An 11,450-nucleotide genomic window follows, 5' to 3' on the forward strand; every position below is an offset into this window, starting at 1 on the left:
ATCATCCATAACCTCTAAATAGCTGAGTTTAAGCACAAATTTCTGTCCATAGGACACTAAAATGTCACATGGATCTAACAGGGAAGAGAAAGACCACAGTACATAAGTAACAAGCTGTGACTGTAGAGGTGCCACCTGGGACTGGATTCAGGCCCTTCTGTTTCTCTGTATATTAGAACTAGAAGGCATCCAAGTACGTAATGTCAACCCTCAGCTCCCAGATGTTTTTCCCAGCCTTATGGTAGTGCTCCAGCCAGCTATGGCAGCAACAAGAGCTCTCTCCTGTTTCATGACTTGGCGTTTGTCTCTGCCTGTTCAAGAGAGACAGCTTCTGATTTCTAAGTTACTACTGACAAGTATTGCTCAGCCACATCATTCATACCAGACCTATCAGGTATCATTTGGTATGTTTATTTTTACTATTACTTTAGATACATCATTCTGTAGTTCTCCCATATACTCTGGGGAGAACTGAGCTGAACATGAGGTCTATTCTTGACTACTGTTTGACCACAGACTGATTTGCTACACAAATGTGACTAAAAAAAATGGCTTGAAATAAAAATTTCATCATAGTGTAATAGATAAGCAGAATCTAGACAAGTGACCAGGTGTCCAGAGACACTGTTTTCTGTGACCAAGTCACAGCAGCTCTTGCCAGATATTGCTATGATGCAGCAAGGGCTCGCTACTCCCTAAAGGATAAGGAGGCAAGACAAGCAAGATAAACCAGACATCAAGGAAGGAACCTTGCTACCCAAGGGCCATCCCAATGTATCCAGAAAAGGAGAGCAGGGCAGGCCCAGGACTAGAAGCCAGGATCAACCAAGTGTCCAGATTTTCAGGCAGGTTCGTGTTGACGAGGCAGGTCCTAGGTCAAGCTGAGAAGTCAATCCTCAGGTCAGGATCAGGTCCTGTGTTGGCAACCAAGGTCACATACAGACACAGTGATCACTGACCTGGTACACAGAGATGAGACGGGTCTGAGATCAACCCAGAAAATCAGTTCACAGGTCAGGAAACAGATCAACAGGATCCATGGCTGGCTATGGGCATGGACATAGGCATGGGTGTGACAGATGGAGACAAGCACAACTACGCCTTAGCTCGGGCAGCAGGGACTAATAGCATAGACTTGAGCTTAAATGCAGCTGCTGGGCCATCTATGGGCAGTGTGCCAGTGGAAGCTGCAGGTCAGGATATTCAAGGCAACTAAGGTTTTTTTAATGTGCTCAGGGCCCTGGAGACACAGACCATAATAATTGCCTTCAGTTTTTATTGTGAAAACATTTAGGGGTTCTTCCTTGCATGTGACATAGGAATGTCACAGCCTTGCTTTGGCCAAGAGCTGGTTACAATTCAAACAGGAGCTGAGTGTGGTAAGCCACAGCCAATAGGACAACATAAACGAGAACTAAGCATATTGAGCCTTGGCATGGACAGTGGATCAACAAGCAACAGAAACATGCCCAGAGATGCTGGGAAGGTATGCTGTGATATCAATTTAATGGCAGTTTGTTGCAACAACTAACTTCAAAGACCTTCAGCAACAGAGACTGAGGGAGAACATTTAGTCCACTTTGAACTTAGAATTTTCACATTGTCTATGTTTCTCTTCCCCTCATAACAACTTGTGTGGTCAATTTTCTCTGCATCTTTAAGACCAGCTTGAAAGCATCAGCTCCTGAACTTATAAGATATAAAGACCCATATGTAAACAAGATGGCACATCTGCCAAAGCAGACATTACTTAAATGAGAAGTGCTGCCATTTTGTGAGTTAGAGGCTGTCATCTCCTAGTTTCCATAAGCCAGATCCTCTTTAGGCTATATTGGGCCACAACTTCGAGTAATTCTATTGATTATGTTAAAAGATTGGCAATACAAATGAGAGAAGAATCAGATCCAATCATAGCTTTAAAGTTTAGTTACTAAAATGGGTATAAGTCAACGAATATTTATCCTAGCCTTGCAAAAATATCCCAGCATCAGGAATAGGGGATGGAGAGAGGTTCTATTCCCAAGCACTCCGTACTGACAACAGGGCTTGTACCTCGTCATAGTACAGAGGGGCAAACAACCCAGCTTGACTACTGCAAGGGATGCAGCTGCATTCCTATTGTTCTTTGTGCAGATTGATGTGCTTTACTTTTTAAGGTGTTTCCAGTGGATACATCTAGTGGTCCATTTTCAGGATGGGCTTGCATATAAAAATACTTTCTTACTAGTTTTAGCCAGCTGAGCGGAGCTGTTGAAATGCAATGACCATGAATACCATCATTATAATTCCAGTCACATCACTTGGTGGATGGAGGATTTGCTTCTGTTGAATGAAGCATCTGTGGATTTTTAAAATTGCTCTTTTAAGATCATATGCTGCTGTCAGTCACACGTTATAGGTCCCAGTGAGCCAGTGAAAAACTCTCTAGGCTAGTACAGTCTTTCAAATGCAGACAAGTGTTTCAGTGATTAATGATGAAAAATTAGTATAGCAAGAACAGGCACTTATTGTGAATAGTTTAAGACACAGGCAAGTAAGACAACTACTTATTTACCTGGCAAGCTGTGATCTTCTGGAATCTGCTGCCCCAGTAAACTGTAGACACAGATGGCAGTACAGAGTAAAAAGAGACCTGAGAAATTCATAGTAACAAGTATATAAACAGACACTAAAGGAAAGATGCAGGATTCCCAACCACAGTCAGCATAGGTATCAAGGTGGTATGACTGGATCATACATAAGGAAGCGCAGATAGCAGCCAGACTGGTCTGCTCTCCCTAAAAAGCATCTCCTCCTGCCACTGCTAGATGCAGTGTCTGGACTATGCTCTCAACCCTGATGGGGCATTTTCTGTGTTTTTATGTTCCCTTTTGTTCCTCATGCAGTATGAGGTAGAAGACTAGCCAAGAGGACAGCAAGACTCCAGAGATGTTCCTTTTGGCACCCCGACCTCCTCTTGTCAGATTCATTTTTCAACAGTCAAGGAAATAGCCTGTTTTAATCAAAATTCCTCAGTTGAAGTAACTTACAGTGAATTAATCAGATGTTTGGGTGCTAATTTAGCAGTCCTCTTTAAATACCCTTTCCCCAACAGCCTGTGCACCACTGAGTCACAACAGAGGATGAAAAACATTAGCAGAGTATTGGGCCTGGGGCACTGTTCACCATTCTGGCTGCTACCTGCCTCCATTTCCACATCCAGAAGTTTCTCATCAGAGATATTTAGCACTGTCCAGTATACTCAAGACTCCCAGTGACAAGCTGTCTGTCCAGGATATTGGTGGCCATTAGAAACTGGGGAAAGTCAGCAATGTTTTATGTTATTTATTATCATAAAAGCAGTAAGACAGATGGCTATATTTTGTGCGTGATATCTCTTTGTAGAGGATCAGAGATAACATTGGTCCATTGCTTGATGAGTTCAGTCAGCTCACAAATAGGAATAGACAAAGCAGAGACGTTTAATACCTTTTTTGCCTCTGTCTTTAACACTGATTATGTGCCCTGTGACCACAGAGCCCCATGTTGAAGGACCATGACTGGGGGATGATAAACTCCCAGCCAACCCTGAATGTGTTTGAGACTTGATGCTCCAGCTGGATGCACATGGCACCCAAGGAGATTCATCCCAAGATACTGAAAGAGCTGGCTAATGTCATTGTGGGACCTCTCTCCATTATTTTTCGATGGTTTTGGGTGTATGGAGGGGTCCCAGTCAACTGGAAGCTCACAAATGTTGTCCCAATTTTCAAGAAGGGTAAGAAATAAGACCCTGATCATTACAAGCATGTCAGTCTCACCTCATTGCCTGGTAAAATTGTGCAGAAGGTTATTATGGGAGTTACTGAAAAACACTTGAGAGACAATGCAGTCATTGGTCATAGCCAACATCAGTTCACAAGGGAAAAGTCCTGCTTAAACAACTTAATTTCTTTTCATAACAATGTCACCCATCTAGTTGACCAAGAGAAGTCAGTAGCTGTGTCAGGTTTGGGTTTTAGCAAAGCTTTTGATACTGTCTCTCAGAGTATCTCTTTGGATAAACTGTCCAGCACACAGCTAGACTGTTGTATCTTGGGGAGCAATTGGCTGATGGGTTGGGCTCAAAGGGTTACATTAATAGTAAATAGGGTTACATCAGGCTGGTAACCAGTCACCAGTCGGATTCCGCAGAGCTCAATTTTAGGGTCACTGTTCTTTAATGTGTTTATAAATTATCTGGACACAAGAATCAAATGTACATTAAGTAAGTTTGCCAAAGGTACTAAACTAGCTGTGGACTCCTTGGATGGTAAAGAGGCTTTATGGAGAGATCTGGATAGACTAGAGAGCTGGGCAATCACATCCTTATGAAATTTAATGGGAGTGAGTGCTGGATTCTCCATTTGAGATGGGGTAATTCTGGTGCTCATCTCCTCTCTCCGGTGACCAGCGACAGGACACAAGGAAATGGATTGAAGCTGCATCAGGAGAGGTTCAGCTTGGACATTAGGAAAAGGGTCTTCACTGAGAGTTGGTTGGTCACTGGAACAGGCTCCAAGGGAAGTGGTCACAATACCAAGCCTGGCGGAGTTCAAGGAGCATCTGGATGACACTTTGAGTCATATGGTTTATTTTTACATAGTCCCCCACGGAGCAAGGAGTTGGACTCAATCCTTATGGGTCCCTTCCAGCTTGAGATATTCTATAGTTCTATGATTGTATGAATGGAAGATCCTGAAATGAAAATAAAAATATGACATTTAGATCCTTGGACTTTGGATTTGCTCTGGTTTGAAATGGACATAGCAGGAGAAGTCTATTACTTGTAATAGCCCAGAATATTTCTTTTTCACAGATGCCATATAACATGGATTTCCCAGATGTTCAATGGCCTACTTAGCCATGGATTTCTTTCACTCTTTTTCACTATAAGTAGCATTTGTCAGAAGACTGTAATACATTGAAATTAAAATGCTGCAGAACTTATATTAGTTTTGCTAGACTTCTCTCTTTTTTTTTTTTTTTTTTTTTTTACACACAGTCCTTTTAGGCCACATATTTGGACCTATTTATTCAAGCAGGGTCTCTTGTCTTTAGGGGCAAAAACTTTCAGCATCATTGGTGAACACACTATCTGTTGTCTCTCCTGGTTTTAGGGAGGTTTGGCACAAAACAAAAACAAAGGTTGGACTTTCCCAGGGGACAGATGTTTTCTTTTGAACAGCTTTTCTCATCTCTCAGAACATGTACCCTTTGACCAGCCAGAGAAGTTGCTGAATCAAATCTGGAAGGGACTTTAATGAAATATGTAGGGGCCCAGTGACTGGGAAGGGATGGCAGACTTGTACAGATATTGACAGAAAGCAGCTGAGCAGCATCATTTGGTGAACCAAAACCCATGTTCAGATCAAAATTATAAAGGAATCTGGTGGAGGGTTTCTGGGATGAGGCTGGAGTTTCAGCTGATAATCAAAGTATTTCCCACTCTGGAGTCTGAAGGAAAAAAACCTGCACTCTCAGCCTTTGCTTCATTATATGATGGAAGAAAACCCACAGTACTTCTCCCTGCTCTTTACGGCTCAGTGACGCAAACAGCAAATCATTCAATGCAGTTGCTCTGTTCCTCAGACTCTACTAACCTCAAAGACATCCTTGAGCTTCAAACGATTCTTAGTTATCGCTGATTGAAAGCCCACAGTCCAGGAATCATCGTCAGCATCTCCTTGGATAAAAGTTTTCCAACAGTAAGTATAGTCTGGAGAAATAGAAGTAAGATGGCTAACCTGAGTTTATTCAGATACCAGACAAGCTCAGGAAACAAGACTTTTCACAGAAACACAGAATGCCAGGGATTTTAACCTCTTCCTTTCACCAATGACACAGAGACAGGTTGGCCATGGGCAGCTGTATGCTGTTCACTCCATATTTGGAACCAATGCCATTCTCTCTGGGCATTTTTTTTCTCTCTCCTATCAGTGGAGGGCCCTTTCAGCCAGCCTTATCCCAGCAGTTGCATTTAGTCCTCTAGGATAAGGGAGAAGCACCATATCTCCTATTCCCTCAGGAGTGAAAGAAAAATAGTGTCTCTAAACAAAGGAAAATTTTCATTCAGGTCTGGTTGCTAAAAGTCCTGTCCCCATCCCCCTGCAATATTTGAACTTATTTTTTTGGATGTGACACTCAGTCACTGCATAGCAATGGATGTGCCCCCAAAGAAGATGAGCAGGACACGGGGCAGAGAAGCAAGTCCATACCAGTTTCACCTATGCACAAAATTCATCAGTTCACCCCTTCCCAGTCCCACAAAGCACAGGAAATCTTGCCTTTAATTTCCATGACAGCAATGGTTACTTTCTTCAAGCTCACAAGCTTCTTCAGACCCTCACAGACTTCTGAATTTTGTATTTTATAAAGCCGTGCTACATATATGGCTATGTTCACATTTGAGTGCTTCTCTAAGAAATTCAATATTTCACAGCAGCAGCTCACACAGGGGCTCCAGGACAAGTACTAGGTGATGGAACAGTTGACAAAATTTTTGGATCTTCTCATCTTAAAGATCTTCTCCAAGAAGTACACTTCAGCATGGTAATGATCCTTTCTGATCCAGTGTATCCAAGGTCTGCCAGTATCACCCCACTGCAGTTTGCATAGTAGGTACGTGTCATGTGGAAATTCACGGGGGTCAAAATTATCCCTTAATGCCCTTTTAGATATATACATGCTGAAACAGAAAAGAAACTTCAAGAAATCACAGGTTATAACTTTGTTTTCAGTTGTTCTCCATTACACAAAAAAGGGAGAGGGTGGAGGAAATGAGAGGAGAACTGAAAAGGGCAAAATATGAGAGAGCAATGCAAGGAAAATGGGGAGGTAGGCACCACAGCAGGATAAAGGAACCAAATGCTGAACCACCTAATCTCTCTTTGTTTGCAACTGCATGCAGAACTTTCACCTCCTCACCTCTCCCTATGGCTGTTCTCTTCTTCGTCAGCTCATTTCTAAAAGCTTTCTATATCTTTTTACATGTCAGACATTTTTTCCAGTGCTCCTGTGTAGCCCTTTTCAATGTAAATTTTGTAAAAACTAAAAATATAAAAGAAAATAAAATCACTGATAAATTATGAAGCTGAAAGTTTCTCCTTATTTTCATAAGGATTAGAACAGTCAGCACACTTCTACATGAGAGAAGGAAAAAGAAGTGTTCTATACAAAAAGATGCATCTCCCAAGGAAGACATCTTCTGACAGTCCATCTATTAGATCCAGATCTATTCGGTACAGAAGAGACCTCTAAATATTGCTAGTTAAGTACCTATGCAAAGACTGCTGTTGTTGGTCATGAATGTATCTTTTATATCAGTAATTATCAATGATACATAAATAATATATGAAGTTACCACTGGCACTTCGAAGCCTTTATACAATTGCTTTATATAGAAACTTGTACGAGAATGCACTTCAGATACATATTTTTCCACATCAGAGTAATCCAGAATAAATCTAGTAGACAATGTGACACTTTTAAGAGAAACAATAAACCTGTAGATTGTTTTATAGATTAGTACTCACCAATAACAAAAAAAAACGCTGTCTGAACTGAAGACAAATTAAATTTTGCAGATCAAGCAACTGTCACATATTCTCTAGCTACAGGAGTCATCACCTATGTAAAAAAGCATCTCATTTATCTGAGTCAGTTAGAAGGCTATGTCTTCTGACCCTGTCTCCTTCCTCATCCCAGCCTTCTACACACTAAATACATATGTACATAAGCCCATTTAGAAACTACAGAGTGTATCTCTGTTTATTTTCTTCATGTAAACTCTGTGTATATAAACCACAGAAACTATGTATGCAGATTTCTTTGTCAGACTTTCTATTGAATTTATGCAAATGTAACAAATGTAAATATAATATCACCAAATGTTTAATTCTCGTACAGGAATAACTTTATTACTATTATTATTATTACACTTAATTCCTTTAGTATGTTGCTTAAAAAACAAAACAAACAAACAAACAAAAAACAAAACAGAACAAACAACAAACAAAAGCCAGAGAAATAAAAGTGAAGCACACGCTTAATTTTTTTTCTCATTTGAGGTACTAACAGAGATGTATTTTTTGTATTTCTATTATGCTATTTGGATGTTAGGGCTTATTAGCTTAGATTTCTTTATAACTTGATGATTAGGGAACATATATCTGTATAATAAGTATATAAGACATGCATAATATACATAACATATATGTGTATGTGTGTGCATGTATACATGGAATATAGTGGCAGTGGTTGAAATTCACCAACGAAAATACATTGAACTCCCAATACTCAAGCCAAATATGTTCATTTAATTCTTACAGAACATATCTTTAAGACTTTGGAAAACAGTGTTACAATAGAATACAGGGATCTGATTTGTTCAAAGGTATCTGTAGATGTTGCAATCTGATTATAACATACAGACAAGTTAAAATTTCCAGGTCTTACTTAAACTGATCTTAAGCACCCCCTTGCCTGCGTCTTGACCATAAAATATTGAGCTTTGGATAAGCTATTGCAGTGGGTGTCCTGTGCATATTTTCAAGGACATAAAGCCATTTCTTTAGAACAATCTTGCAATACACTAATCTTCAAGATATAGCCACGTTAAAGGTGTGTTAAGCTAAGTGCATTTATTGTATAATCAACCTAATGCACTATAAACAGAAGCCTGGATTCTTATAAATATCTACTACAGACATAATTTGCTATTTTTTAAATAATGGATTAATGTAAATTTAAACAGCTCTAACAGAAGGACAGAAATTTAAAAAACATGATAAAACATTCCCACACTATAGAATATATAAAGAATCCCAGCACCACTTCCATTTTCTCCCCAAAGCAGATAAGAAAATACTTTTTAAAAGTTGTGAGTTTAAAGATAAATTGCCCAAAACCATGCAATCTCTTCCATTATTTGTTTTTATAGCTATCATAAACAGTCCTTGCTGTTCAACATTGTTTTGTATGATGCACATATACACATGGAGCTTAATTTTTAAAAAAATCAAGCACTTAATAGCTGGTTCCTTAATACAAATATGAGAGAAAATTAAGAGTTAGCAAATAATCATTTTTTAAAGTCCTAAGACATTTTTGATTTATTTCTAAATCTGGTTCATCAATCTCACGAAAGTGAAGTTGCAACCCTTACAGAATTTAAAAGCGGCAGTGAAATACACCAACTGTAAAGACTGAGTGTTTGATAGGTGAATTGTACCCAAATATGTTTAGAGGGGCTAGGGAAGAAAATAGCAGAGGGATGACCACCAACGTAACTGTCTCCTAGGCTTTATTTTCTTTTCTATTAAAATGCAGCTGCTAAGCAAACATTAATTAAACCTTGACAACATATTGACTGATTACAAATATCTTCTAAAATGTGTTATTTATACCTTTTCTATTGTCCCATCATCCATGACTTGAACAGGAATGCAATTAGTATATTTTAAAATGTACTAATTTTATGAAAACAGCTCCTAAAACTAATATCTCTCTTATTAAAACTTCAGGTAATAAACCACACCATAATTGATATTTAATAATTTTCCTTCCTTCCTCTAACACCTTTTATTAGAAACTATTTAAAATTATTCTTATTGCAAGATAATAACACTAATGATGATCATATCTAAAAATCCATTAGCATAGCTGTTTCAAAGTTTCTTTAATCCATGTTTTTCCTCCATTGCTAACACTTTGCACAGTCGATGCATTTTTTTACTGAACTTTGCATTAGAACTATTTTTCCCCCTGTATTGCACAGAAAGCGACTGACACTTCCTGTTTATTTTGTGGCACAACAGACATTTCAAGACCTCAAAACAGTTGAACAGGGAAGAGGCACTTTCAGATTCTGTTGCTACCCAGCACTGGGGTAAGCCACCTCCTGCCTTACCCCTTCCCCAACACACTCCCATCTTTCGCTCGTTTTTATCAGCACCTTTTGTTCCCCACCATTTGACAGCTCCAGTGACAGTTTTATGATGGCAAGAACTTCCTCAACAAGCTCAGACTTTGGCATGGCCCCTCACCCACTGCAGTGACACTGGGGACCAGAGCTCCCACTCAGGTACGCTGGCACCTGTGTCGCCTTCATCCTTTCCCAAGCGAAGCAGAGACTTTGCACAGACAGCACACTCTTGGGGAGACAAAGCAAGCAGTCCCCTTGGGCTGAAGCAATAGCAGCATAGAGCTGAAGCTGGGTTGTTTTTTGGGAGGCAGTCAGCAATTTTTCTTTTACCCTGACAGCTTTTTCCTGTGCATGGCCTCTCCTCTCTCCGTGAACCGTCCAACACTGCTTTCTTCCTTTGGTGCTGCCCTCCTTTCTGTTCCGGTTCCAGCAGACGGGAGCTCTGTGTGTCGCTGGTAATGGAGTAGCATGGGGTGACGTAAGAGCAAAGGGAAATAAAACAGTTTGATCGCGGCTGCTACCACATGACATGTCTTAACACGCCTGCCCTTACCAGCACGCTTTCCCCACTTCTTAGCTGGGAAGTGAGGGCTTGGTACATGTTTCCAGTTAAAAACATAATAACTGGACAGTCTCTTTGAAGCCTGCTTGTAAGTTTCAAAGGCATGGTAATACTTTCTTGGCAAAAAAATAAGATTTATTCTTCTGTGCAGGAAATTCCTGCCAGCAGTGCAGCTGTTCTGTGTGGCTCACAGGCCTTTTCTCCCAAGCCTGACTGTGTGGAAAGCACGGTGGTTCAGCATCAGGCACCAAGAGATCATTCCATGCTGTCAGAGCTTTCTCAAGGGTGAAGAGCTCACAAATCCCTCTGATAAGAGACTTGACTCACAAGGTATCTGCAAAGCTTACTCACCTTTCCTGCCAAACCCGGAAGGTGGAGAGCTCCCCTATGAAGGAAGAGAGGGGATGGTGCATTGGGAGCTTTGCAGAAAAAAATGGCATTCAAAGATCTGGTGATCCTGAACAAGCCGTGTCTGCTCTCTTGGACCTTGTGTTTAGGGATGGAGAAGGCTGTATGTTACTAATGTAATCTGTAATTTATATACATAGGTCTGTGCTGCCCTGAGCTGCAAATGCAACGTGGCCTTCAGACCCTGCCATGCTGCACAAACCCCTGGGCCGCAGGATGAACTCAGCTGGTGAACTGTAACAGAGGAGCCTGCAGGCAGCTCCCACTTAGCACCAGCAGCCCATCCCTGCCATTATCTGCAGGAAGTTACAACATCCTTTAGGAACAGAATTGTGTTCCTGTAAGAAAATATGTAAGAGTTCAGATGACCAAAAAGGGGGGGACTTCCGTTCATGGACTGGCTCTGTGCAGTATGCCATAGGGAAATCCATCCAGGGTCTGTTCAATGCTGCATGAACATGAGGTGCCCAGCATCTGAAAACATGTAAGATTTACTCGCTGTCTATATTCCTCTTCTTATTCCGTCTTTTTGAAACA

The 11,450-nt window shown here is 40.6% G+C and overlaps 1 long non-coding RNA gene across 2 annotated transcripts; it reads right to left on the reverse strand.

Annotated features, from left to right (window-relative positions):
- Positions 1-4,176: 4,176 nt before the first annotated feature.
- LOC135578147 (uncharacterized) lies at positions 4,177-10,432 on the reverse strand. 2 transcript variants are annotated; one of them, XR_010469492.1, is made up of 4 exons: positions 10,274-10,431; positions 6,306-7,647; positions 5,622-5,737; positions 4,177-4,716 (listed from the first exon to the last, which is right to left on the reverse strand). It is a non-coding gene; the product is annotated as an uncharacterized LOC135578147 (long non-coding RNA). The 2 variants fall into 2 exon arrangements; XR_010469491.1 differs by having other exon boundaries at positions 6,306-10,432.
- Between the last annotated feature and the right edge of the window lie 1,018 nt (positions 10,433-11,450).

Source organism: Columba livia, unplaced genomic scaffold, assembly GCF_036013475.1.
Source record: "Columba livia isolate bColLiv1 breed racing homer unplaced genomic scaffold, bColLiv1.pat.W.v2 Scaffold_83, whole genome shotgun sequence".
NCBI lineage: Eukaryota > Metazoa > Chordata > Aves > Columbiformes > Columbidae > Columba > Columba livia.